Below are 12,774 nucleotides of genomic sequence, written 5' to 3'. Positions count from 1 at the left end.
CTGGTTAGAGTTGAGGCATTAATAATACCACATTACGGTAGAGGCCTACACAGTTGTGTTACCCAATCTTTTAAGGTGCCTTCTTTTTTTTTTTTTTCTTGGTGGGTATGAGTCGCAATTGACTCAACGGCAACAGGTTTGGTTTTTTTTTTTTTATCTTTGGGCTGGGGGCTTTTCCATGCCAGAGCCCCGAAGTCACAAACACACAGGTGTGAGGAATCCACTCAAGCAAGGGCTCCTACAGCCATTCAAGGAAATAGGCCTCCTGGAATATGTATTCTTAAATAGACATCTTCAACAGGAAAACAGAGCCGACCGAGTTAAAGTGATCTGCAACTGTCCTAAAAAGCTCCATGATCAAGGACAGAAAACAAAGCTGGCCAGAGAATAAGCATCAAATTCTCTTCCAGCAGCAAGCATATTGTCATTCAGTCATTTTTGAAGCCTGGTAATATTCCCCTAAAACTCTTACCTTGGCAAGGAGGCGCTGGGGTGAACTGAGTCATACCAAAGAACCTGGGTATGAATGACAACTGAACATGGTCTGGACACTGACTTTAAGGAAATTAAGCCATGCCCCAAAAAAACAGGTATTCTCAGGATCACAGAAAGGCGAGCAGTGGAAGAGAAGACCCTCAGGTCTTCCCAGATGAGAAGAATGTCATGATACACAGCAACACGGCAAAGTAGTAGCCAGGGAACGATGTCCCTTCTCATGTAACTTCTCAATTTCATGACTACACGGAACACGCAGTAACATGCAATGACAGCCACAGAGCAAGTACACTGTTGTTCACTGAGGGATGTGAGACAATAGAAGCTGGTTTGCCAGTAATGAGAGGCTCTAGAAAAGTCTGTGTGCAGTTAAGACATGGATAGCAGTTGGGGGCTGGAGGTGTTAAGAAAGAAGGCAAATGGAAGAGAGAGGTGAAACGAATAATGATACCCAGTGAGTGCTGGAAAAGCAGCAAGAATATATAAGTGTCCAAGAGTTACAGGTGCTCAGGGACCAACTATTGAGCCATTTCTATTCTAATGATAGTGGTGTTATTGCTCTTGATGACACAAAGAATCCATAAAAGCAAGAACCTAGCCCTTTTTACCTCTGGTCATTTTCTCATTTCAATATTTATAAGCATATTTAACCAAATTATCACAATCATTGCTTAATCCTCAGAGTATCAATAACATTTTATAACCTTAGATGCCCCGTCTAACAGCCCAAGGTCATGAAAACTGGCTTGGCCACACTTGGAAACCCAGTCCAACTCTACATACACGTCAGTAATGCCAGCAGAGCCTAGGGCATACAAAAGATGGCCAGCAGTCCAGTAGAATTCACTTGGCCTTTTTGTCCCTCATTCCCTAACAAGAAACTTCTATCACATGACTACCAACCACCAAATACAGGGTACTCATTATCACATGCTTGGAAAATTACTTCCCCTGAGGACACAGACAGATATCAAGGTTTGTCACATGAATGCAAAGTGGCTGCTCCTGGTGACCTACTGTCCTTCCCACACTTAGCACAGGTGGGATTTCTCCTCTGGAAGAGTCTCTCCTGTGCCTGTCTCTAAATCCCCACAAACAGGACACCCTGCTGGCTGGAGGATCTCTCGGTTGAACAGATGGATGCACCCTTCTGGTCAGAAATCATGCCAAAGAGCTTGATGTCGTGGACACATGTCTTCGGATGGTGTCTTGTACAGCTGATGCCCCTTGGCCCTGATGCGGGGCAGCTGTTGAAAGCTCCTGCACATGCAACTACCCTCTGTCTGCAGCCACTTCTGGAGCCAGGCAACCAACTGTGCCTTGAAGGCCACCACGGTGCATTGGGGACCTTATCTTGCCACTTGGAAGTAGGTTCAACAATGCGGCCACGGCGGGGACAACCCAATGAAGAAGTTGGCTCTTATCCTCGGCAGGTCCAAGTACAAGCATGTCCACACAGCAGGCTGGTCCCAGCTGCCATCTTGGAGATGCTGAGTTGGTTGCCACTGACATCACAATCCTTCTGCCGCCTCCCAGTGGATGTGCTGGTTTTCTCGCTCTAACTACACATACATACACATTTACCACACTTGGCTCTCATAGACTGGAAGGACAGGTACTCTTCCTGAGCAAAGGGGCCGACCTGTAGAAAGGTTAATTTTAAATCAAACACGCCCTGGAAGGTAGAAGGAAGTCACTTCTGGGGAGGGGAGAGACTGGGGACAGGGAGCATTTATCACCAGCCAGGACAATCAGGAGCAGTTATACCAAGAGGATTTAATGGGGGTTCTTCTAAGAACATTTGAGGGAAGCATTCAATTCATAAAAGAAGCATCAGCCCTTTTCTAATTAATTTCCACATATCTCCGTAGAAATTAGTCTAATCATTTTTAAATAAAAGAAGAAATTGAGAAGGAGCAAAGAAAACCTAAAGAAAGTACCAAAAAAAAAAAAAGGAAGCAAATGAAAGAGCAGGCAATTATTTTGCAGTTGTGGATTTTGCAGCAAGCCAGTGAGAACACCATCTACCAGCATGCAGGAACCGAGAGGCTACAAATCACACTTTCAAATTCCTTTAGCATCATCGGCCACCAAGAATAAAGGTTAAAGGGAAGACGTGCAAACGTGAGGAAGAAAGAGGACCTACTAAATGCCAGGCACTATGTTAGGTGCTGTAAGACATGATCTCAATTAGCAGGAAGTCTAGCACTTTAAACCCAAATCCACTACTGAATTAATAAGGTGGGCAAGAATGCTGCAAGACTTCCTGAAAGCAAAGCTGTGTGTGGCCAAGGGGCCCAAGTTACCACGACCCTAATTCTAGTACGGCACAAGAACCATGTTTCTAAATGCACAGGGAGCTCATTGAGATTGGGATTAAAGGAAAAGAAAGAGGCCACAAAGCACAGAACACAATCACCAGAGCTTGAGGAGGCAACAAAGCATGATGGGGAAAGCTCCGAGCTTTGACTGCAGCTAGATAGTCCTGGATATAAATCCTGAATCCACTACCTTCCACCCACGAGGCTGTTTCCTCATCTATAAAATGGAGATGGTACCACCCACACCTAGAGACTGCTGAGACGCCTATATGAGACAAAGCACGTAACCCACCTAGCACAGAGCCTGCCACAGAGGAAACGCTTCACACATGGTCACTCCTTTCATTAGCCTACAGTTTCCACACTGGGTACACAATGGTGCCCACGGGCCTGTTCATCTAGAAGCCCTTGCTACAGCAGCCACATTCTCCTACCTCTGCCACTCCAAGCCTCCCTCTCCAGCAGTATCCTTCTCAAAGCTCTCTAATACCAGCCAGCTCCACTCCTAGGCCTGTTCCAGTAATGAGGCTGCTGAGTGGCTGGGGCTGCAAAGGCCCAGGCTCCCGGGGCCCTGACAATACAGAAGCATCACTTCCTGGGTCTGGGCTATTGTACCAGGAAGGGAAGGGGATCATAGACACGTCAAGAAACATCTCAGCTCAGGGTCACATGCAGATCTGGGAACTACAGAGACAAACACAAAGCAGCAACGGAACATGAATCAGCAGGGGCATCCATCAATTGGCCTCAGAAGACCAGCTATGGTTTGGAGGTGACGGCAGCATGGGCCTACTCAAGTTCTCTAGAAGGCCAGGAAAGGTAGGGAGAAAGCTTCTTCAAGGCTCCATTCTAGCTTCCCAGGAGAACTGCTAAAAGGAAGAGCAATAGTTTAAGAGAAAAAAGACATAAGAGTGGGTGGAATGGTAAGTAAGGACCATGACTGAGTTACCATCACTCCAATCCCTTGAATCCCCAGTTAGCAAGGCACCATATTGGACACTGAAGATAAAAGGATGCTAAGAAATGCTCTCTGAATTCAACAGGCTGGTAATCTACTTAAGAGCACACAGATGTCCTTCTCCTAGCCCTGAGTCCAACCACTAAATTACAACTCACCATTCGAGACTTACTTCAAACACATTTCACATGGGTAGAGGTGCCTCCATCCTAACCAGTATCCCTAAGCACTTTGCCTACGTCCATTTGGCGTTTATTAAGCTGTACTTAACTACGCCCTTATATATCTGCTTCCCCGTTAGACCACGAACATCTAAATTCTTTTGGCAGAGGAACACTGATTATTCAGGCCTGGCTATTTAGGGCTCTGGTTTGAGATGTCCTTACTTGCCATCTCCAGGATTGGGAAGAAAGAATCTGATCCATTATTAATATTGGCTAGGAGTCCAGGAATGGAAGGTGGTTGCTATCTTACCCATTTAGGAACTCCTTAATGACAGGAATTCTGTCCGTTTCAGGCTTTCATTTCTACAATCCCAGCACAAAGGTTCGTTAATGATAGGTGGTCAGTTAAAAAAAAAAAAAAAAAAAGTTTAAAGGATTGAACTTTAGGAAAAAAAGGGGGGGGGTTGGGTGTGCAAGGGCAAAATTCAGATTTAAAAGTAAAAGGACAGGCAGTTGCAAAAGACCACATACTATATGATTCCATCTCTGCGAAAGTCCAGAATGGGCAAATCTATAGGAACAGAAAGTAGATTAGTGGTCGCTTAGGGCTGGGGGCGATGTGAACTTGGGAGTTGACAGCAAAGGATACGGGGTTTCTTTCTGAGGTGATGACTGTGGTGGTATGGGTTACACATACCTGTAAATAAACCAAAAACCACTGAACTATACATTTTAAATGGATGAATTATATGGTATGTGAATTATATCTTAATAAAACTGCTCTTTTAAAAAATAAACAAATGGAAGGGCAAATAATGTAAAGTCAAACAGCAAAGGCCAGAAGGATCAGAGAAGCTTGGGCAGAGGAGGGGGGCTTTGGGCCGAGTCTCACAGAAGAGCAGGCTTAGAACAGCTGGAGAAGAGGGCTTTCCGCCAGAAGGAATGACCCAAAAGTGCAAACAGGGCCAGTGTAGGGAAGTTTGGCTGAGGCCAGTAGGTACGTGCCTTTGACCTTATGTCCAGACTCAGAGATTTCATCCAATCCCATGGCTGTAAACAATTTATACACTGGTGTCTTCTAAATTTATAGCATAGGTTCAGCCTTCTCCCCTGACTCCAGTCTTGTGTATCCAACTGCCTACTCAACATCTCCTCCTTAGCCATCCATGGTAGGCAGAATGGCCCTCCCAAAATGTCTACATTCTAATTCCCAGAGCCTGTGAATATGACACCTTACATGACAAAAGGGAAAGTGCAGATATGATGAAGAACCTTGAGATGGAAGATAATCCTGGATTATGCAGGTGAACCCAATCTACTCTCATGAAGCCCTAAAATTGTTGAATCTTTCCTGGCTGTGCTCAGGAGGAGATGTGACAATGGAAGAAGGGTCAGAGAGATGCAGCATTGCTCGGCTTTGACGATGGAGAAACGAGCCACAAGTCAAGGAAGGTGGGCAGCCTCTAGAAGCTGGGAAAGTCAAGGAAACAAAGTCTCTCCTAGACCCTCCAAAAAGAACACAGTCCTACCAACACTGATTTTAGACCAGCGAGACCCATATTGGCGTTCTAACCTACAGACCTGTAAGCTGATAAGCTTGTGTTTTTTTAAGCTACTAAGTTTCTGATAGTTTGTACGGCAACAAGAGGAAACTTGCAGACTATTTAATGAGTATATCAAACTTAATATACCCGAAACAGACCTCTCAATTCACACCTCCAAACGTGATGCTCCTCATCTTAGGAAGTGAGAACTCCATTCTTCCAGTCACTCAGCCAAAAGCCTTGCCGTCATCCTTGACTCCTATCTCCCGTTCACACTGCAAATTCCATCCATCAGCAAGTGCTACAAATTGTATCCAGAAACTGATCACTTCTCATGGCCTCCACCACCCTGGCACAAGGCTCCATCACCTCTCACCTGATTACCATAAGAGCTTCTCAATCGGGCTCCCCTGCATCACGGCAGAAAGTTTTTTCGGACACTGTTGCTCTAAACTTGTAATGCCTCCCAATTGATCTTAACTCCTTCTATCATTTGTTATAGCTCAGCAAAAGCAGCACCTGACTGGAGTAAAGGAGAACACAAGACCAAGGACACAAGGGAAAAGTTAGCCCAAGAGATTAATGGACTACAACTACCACAACCTCCACCAGACTGAGTCCAGAGCAACCAGATGGTGCCCGGTCACCACCCCCAACTGCTCTGGCAGGGATCACCATAAAGGGTCCCAGACAGAGGAGAAAAATGTAGAACAAAATTCAAATTCACACAAAAAAACAAAAACAAAACCAACCAACCAACCAAAAAAAACAGGCTTGTTGGTCTGACAGAAATTGGAGAAACCCCCAAGAGAATGGCCCCTGGGTACCTTTTTAACTCAGTACTGAAGTCACTCTTGAGGCTCACCCTTCAGCCAAAGATTAGACAGGTCTATAGGGCCAATAATAACACATGTGAAGAAAACTTGGTTGACGGTTCAATCATGTATACGAGACTAATGGGCATGCCAGCCCAAAAGTAAAGACGAGAAGGCAAGAAGAGGCAGAAAAACTGGACGAATGGCAACAGGGAACCTGGGGTGGAGAAGGGGAGAATGCCGAGACATCACAGGGTTGGCAACCAAGGTCCAAGAACAGTATGTGTATTAACTGTTTAATGAGAAACTAATTTGCTCTTGTAAACTTTCACCTAAATCACAGTTTAAAAAAAAAAAAAATCTGTGCCACAATGCCATCTGTAACCACCCCAGGCAGGAGCCATCCCAGCCTCCTCTAAAAGCCCACCTGTGAGCCTCACCTGTGAGCCTCACCTGTGAGCCTCAACTGAGTTACTCAGGTTCCTGCCACGCCTATCTTAACCTCTTGATGCTAAAGCTCAGTGAAAACAGATCCTTTCAAAACTCTGAAATTACTAGTGAAACACGAATGGTTTTACTACACCTCCACCTCAGAAGCAAAGCAATAAAGGAATAACGTATCTGGGGTGACTAGTAGTAATAAAATGGCTCTGTGCCTAAAACCTTATAAACAAATGAATCCCACTACTTACGATTTGCTTCTATAGTAACCAAAGATGCACACCGAAAATAGAATTCTAGCTTTCACTATCCACAGTTAAACGATGAGTGATTTATGCTTTTCTGCTGGGTGATGGGTGTCTTCTGATTGTGCAGATGGTAAAAGCCTCTGTCCACGAAGTGAACACAACGCAACTGAAGCCGACGGTAAGGCGTAGCGATTCTTTCAGACTAGCTATACTTGATGCAGCTAATTGCTAGACAGCCTTGCTTCGTTCACAAAATATGCACAGTCAAGGGCTTCAACTTTAAGGCAAGGACAGAAAAAAGATGCCAACAGCGAGGATCTCAGTCGGGCCGGCCCACTCAACATGTGGGGCTTGGACCTGCAGCATCAGAACTGGGAATCCGGCAGACAGGCAAGGGCCCAGGTTCCACCCCAGCCCTGCGAATCAGAAACCTTGGGGACGGGGCCCAGGAACCTGCATTTTAACAAGCTCTCTGGGGGATCCCTGAGTAGTGCTTGGGCTACTAAAGGGTTGGCAGTTCGAGTCCACCCAGAGGCCTGGTGATCTCCTTCCAAAAGATCACAGCCTTTGAAAACTCTATGGAGCGCAGTTCTACTCCGACACACACGGGGTCGCCATGAGTTGGAATGACCACGGCAATTAGCTTGTCTATCTTTCCCCCCAGGTGATTCTGATGCACACTAACGTTTGAGAAGCACCACTCTAATGATCACAGGCCAGAAAGCAGACACGTTCAAGGCCCAGCACCAGGGAACAGCACATGGGATGGTGTGTTACTGGTGCCTTGCGAGTCTCAAAACCAAATCCTGAGTGTCCAGTGTAGACACAGCACTGCGCTAGATGCTAAAGGGATCTAGACACGAACAAATGGAGTTTTCCATCAACTTGTGCGGGTGCAGTTCAGAAGGAAATTCTAGTTAGGCCAGGTTCTGGAAATCTCACTTGACCCTAAAACAGATTTGGAAAGCTGTGAACTTGTATAGGATGGGTGCGATTGTATCTTCATCCGTGGTCACAGCAGACAGTCTTTCAGTTCTAACTTCTCATTGTTACCTGTCCATTTCATTCATTTATGCCTTTTACCTGGAAATTCCCAACTGATTCTCTCCAATGGAAATTTGGGAAGGGTAGCCCATAACCTATTGGCGTCAATTCCAACTCATAGCAACCCTATAGAACAGAGGAGAACTGCCCCATAGAGTTTCCAAGGAGCACCTGGTGGATTGGAACTGCCAACCCTTTGGTTAGCAGCCATAGCACTTAACCACTACACCACCAGGGTTTTCATGGGAAGGGTACAACACCACAAAAGAAATAACCAGTGACATCACAAACCACAGAATGGTCTGCATTTACAAGTCATTAACAGCAAGAGGCATTTACTGTTCTTTGCAGGACCAACAAGGATTGCATCATGAACGATGGAAAAAGCGAAGTACACTAAGGCCTCTTGTGAAGGCCACGTTCTCTCCAGGCTACAGAGAAGGCACGCTTACTGTGGTCCTCCCTGTGCCAGGCACCCCAGCATTCCAACATCGGAATCAAGCAAATCTACCCCATTTAGTTTCAAGAGATGGAGTTTCTGGACCATTACCTCCCGGCTCTCAAAAGATCCAATAATTTAGTATCACAAGCAGGTCAAGAGCGAGGAATTCTAGAAGCAACCCAAAGCTCAGACAACCTTGGATTTTGCATTTAAAAACGGTTCTGGTATAGGCCTAGTACATTCCTGATAACAAAAACATCTAGGAGAAGATAGGCTCTAGTGTTTTGTAGAAAAAATAAAAACAACAGCTCTTAATTCCACAATGAGGAAAATGGCTCTGTTACAGCTATAATCTCTAAATCCCACTCAATACCTTTTGGCTCAAATAGCAGGCTTCTTCTCTCTGTTTTTAATTTGCACTCTACGTGTCCATTTTTCTACCACTGTGACAGAGGGTATTAAACGAAGGCCTCCCTGTACTTTCATTCAAATGTGAATCGATACTCAGGACCAAAGAGAGTAATTGCAGCAATTCATTTTTTTTTTCATATTATTCCACTGCCATAAAACCCAAATGAGGCTCACTATGTCCTCTGCTTTAAAAACTGTCACAGTATCATGCTCTGCTTTGCCCCGCTCTCAAACGCTTCATTCAATGAAAACTTCAAGGGAAAATTCATGAGACAGCTGCAATCATTCCGCGGTAATGTGAACAGCGTGTGGTATGCATTGTTAATGACCAGTACTGTGGGATTATTTAACGCAAAAAGAAGAAAGTGAATTTGAAGTTATAAATCTACTCAGGTAGAATCTACTCTTCTAAGTATCACCAAGACTGTTGCCATCAAGATGATCCCAAGTCATAGTGACCCTATAGGACAGAGTAGAACTGCTCCACTGGGTTTCCAAGGAGCAGCCAGTAGATTAGAACTGTCAACCTTTTGGTGAGCAGCCGAACTCTTAATTACTGTACCAATGGGGCTCCCTTCTAAGTATTAAGTCCTAGTTCTTGTTTGGATCACTCCGATGCACAAAATTCTCCTTTCTCCGGTATAAAATGGTCCTACAGTGATTCTCCAAGCTAGGGTTTCTGTCACTTGGGGAGACATTTTGACAGAATTCTCTGCTCCTACGCAACAAGTGTTCATCCCACTCGTAAAGCAGGATCATGAAACACAACCTTCGTGCAAATTTAAAAATAACCCACGGTAAGTGACACTTTATTTGAAATTGATATTTTATTGGATACTTTATCATGCCACCCATAATCCAATGTTTTTCATTTAAACTAAAAAAAGTTTAACTTCTTTCATTATGTGCTGCACTGTTAGAAACAAAACTATTGTTTGTTTTCAACATAACAAATTTCCTGCATAAAACTGCCTTAAAAACCAGCAACATCAGACCATGGATGGAAATTGCAGGTTAAAATCAGAACCTCTGCAGAATGAGCCTCTGCACATTTTCTTCATTTGCTACAGAGCAAGGGTTGGACCGGGGAGCAGGTGAGGGTAGGGATAACAACCCCCCTCCACGTAGCCAAAGACGGAAATGAGAGGACTGCTCAACTCTTGCTGGGTGATGTCTCCAGGAAAGATAAACGTATATGTCGGTTAACAAATATTCCCAGAGTTGCTGTACCTCTGTACAAAACAGCCAACACATTGAAAACCAAAGATACAAGGGAAAGATTACTTCAAAGGGCTAACGGACCACAACTACCACAGCCTCCACCAGACTGGGTCGACCACAACTAGATGGTGCCCAGTAACCACCAACTGCTCTGACAGGGATCACAATAGAGGGTCCCGGACAGAGCTGGAGAAAAATGTAGAACAAAACTCTAACTCACATACACACACAAAAAGACCAGGCTTACTGGTCTGACAGAGACTGACAAAACCCCAAAAGTATGGCCCCTGGACACCTTATAGCTCAGTAATGAAGTCACACCTGAGGTTCACACTTCAGCCAAAGATTAGACAGGTCCATAAAACAAAAGGCAACTAAATGGGCACACCAGCCCAGGGGCAAGGACGAGAAGGCAGGAGGGGACAGGGAAGCTGGTAATGGGGAGCCCAACGTCAAGAAGGGGAGAGTGTTGACATGTCATGGGGTTGACAACCAATGTCAGAAAACAGTATGTGTATTAATTGTCTAATGAGAAACAAGTTTGCTCTGAAAACCTTCATCTAAAGTACAATTAAAAAGAAAAAAAAAATAGAACAAAATGGTGGCTCATCCCAGTGAGTGATCCTAGACAGCAACATGTAAAATTCTGCAGCCCAATTGTAAAATAATGCTAAGTTATGAAAGGATGTAAGGGGAGCCTGGGTCTCAAACATTCAAACTAAGGGATCTTCACGTGGTGACTATAATCATGACTCTTGTTGTTACTTCTTACGTTCAAAAGTGCATCCAAAAAGTGGAAAAACTACGTGCTCCATATTATATAGAATTGGCTTAAGATAAAAATAATTCTTAAAACAAACAAACAAAAAAAACAAACCTGTTGCTGTCGAGTCAATTCTGACTCATAGAGACCCTACAGGATAGAGAACTGCCCCATGGGTTTCAAAGGACCAGCTGGAGGATTCGAACAGCCAATCTTTTGGTTAGCAGCCGAGCTCTTAACCACTGTGCCACCAAAAAAACCAACCTATGAGTCAGTTGATTCTGACTCATAGTGACCCCATAGGGCTTCCAAAGCTGTAAATCTTTACGGAAGCAGACTGCCACATCTTTCTCCCGAGGAGCTGCTGGTAATTTCGAACTGCCAACTTTTCAGATAGCAATCGCTTTAACCACTATGCCACCAGGGCTCCTCTGTGCCACCAGGGCTCCAAAAAGAATTCTCACAAAATGTTAATTAGTCCAACAAATTGAAAAATGTGCAAAGATGTTAAGAACCAAAGAAATATAAATGGCCAATAAATACGTGAAAATATGCTTTACTTCAATTATAAAAAGTAGAACTTAAAATACCATTTCTCTAAAAAAAAAAAAAAAAACTGGCAAAAAAATACGAGCTTGATAATAGCCAAATTCACTCCTTAGTGACAAAGGTACAGGGTAACAGCTGTCGTTGTTACCCGTCATGGATTTGGCCCCTGACTCATGGTGACCCCGTGCACCATGGGATGGAACCATTGCGATCCATAGGGTTTTCACTGGCTGACTGCTAGGCCTTTCTTCCTTATCTGTCTCAGTCTGGAAGCTCCACTGAAACCTGTTCGGCATCATGGCAACATGTAAGCCTCCACCGACAGACTAGTAGTGACAGCTCTTGAGGTGCACTGGCCAGGCATCAAACCAGGTCCCCTGCATGGCAGAGAGGAATTCTACCGCTGAACCAACACTGCTGCAGGAGTGTAAATCTGACTCCATCTTGGAGAGAAATTTGGTAATACTTATCAAAATTTTAAATTCACACCTTTGTTAACTTAATTCCACTTAAATTCAAATGCTAGAAAATTTCCCTACATGTGTTTGCAATAGTGAAAAACCGGACAATCTAAATGTCTCTCAGTAGGATCTGGCTAAATAAATTTCAGGGGCCCTGGTGGCACAGCGGTTAAAACTACTAAACTGCTAACCGAAAGGTCAGTGGTTCGAACTCATTGGCTACTCCATGGAGAGAGATGTGGTACAAGATCTCATCAGCGCATTTGTTCTTATGCTGTTCATGGTTTGTTAAGAGAGGTTTGCTTCTCTTTTGGTCCTTTTGTATAATTAATGGAATTCATTTTTTGTTTTCTTTTATGCTGGGGCACAATTTACAAAAGGTTTTCCCTAATAACTTATTCAAATATGGCTCCTCCAGATGTCTCATAGCGACCCCATAGGATAGAGCAGAACTGCCCCATAGGATTTCCAACGAGAGCGGCTGGTGGATTCAAACTGGTGTCCTTTTGGTCAGAGTCAAGCTCTTAACGACGGCACCAACAGGACTCCATTCTCCAGATGTAGCTAGTTTAATAATGAAGGCAGTTTTGTTGCTGGCATTTTGCCTGACTTCTCACTAAGAGAGTCCCAAAATCATCTAGCTAGGTAACAGTGTGGGCCCAGGTCAGTGGGCTTCCATGGGTGGAATGCCCAGGTATGCTAGTTTTCATAGCATGCCCCAGGCTTGCCTGCCAGAGGAAGCCTGGTGTAGAGAAATAAAATATAGGTAGGTTATATTAGTTTTCTATTGCTGCCGTAACAATTTACAACAAGTTTAGTGGCTTAAAACAACACAAATTTATTATCTTCTGTAGGTTGGAAATCAATATGGGTCTCACTGGGCTGAAACCAAAGCGT

General features: G+C 44.3%; 1 protein-coding gene across 2 annotated transcripts in view; it reads right to left on the bottom strand.

Moving 5' to 3' along the window:
* The window catches only part of OSBPL10 (oxysterol binding protein like 10), a 324,062-nt gene that overhangs the window by 48,095 nt on the left and 263,193 nt on the right, over positions 1–12,774 (bottom strand). The window lies entirely within an intron of this gene.

This window comes from Elephas maximus, chromosome 27, assembly GCF_024166365.1.
Source record: "Elephas maximus indicus isolate mEleMax1 chromosome 27, mEleMax1 primary haplotype, whole genome shotgun sequence".
Classification (NCBI taxonomy): Eukaryota; Metazoa; Chordata; class Mammalia; order Proboscidea; family Elephantidae; genus Elephas; species Elephas maximus.
The sequence above is the reverse complement of the archived record's forward strand: the minus strand, read 5'-3'. Positions and strand labels throughout refer to the sequence as shown.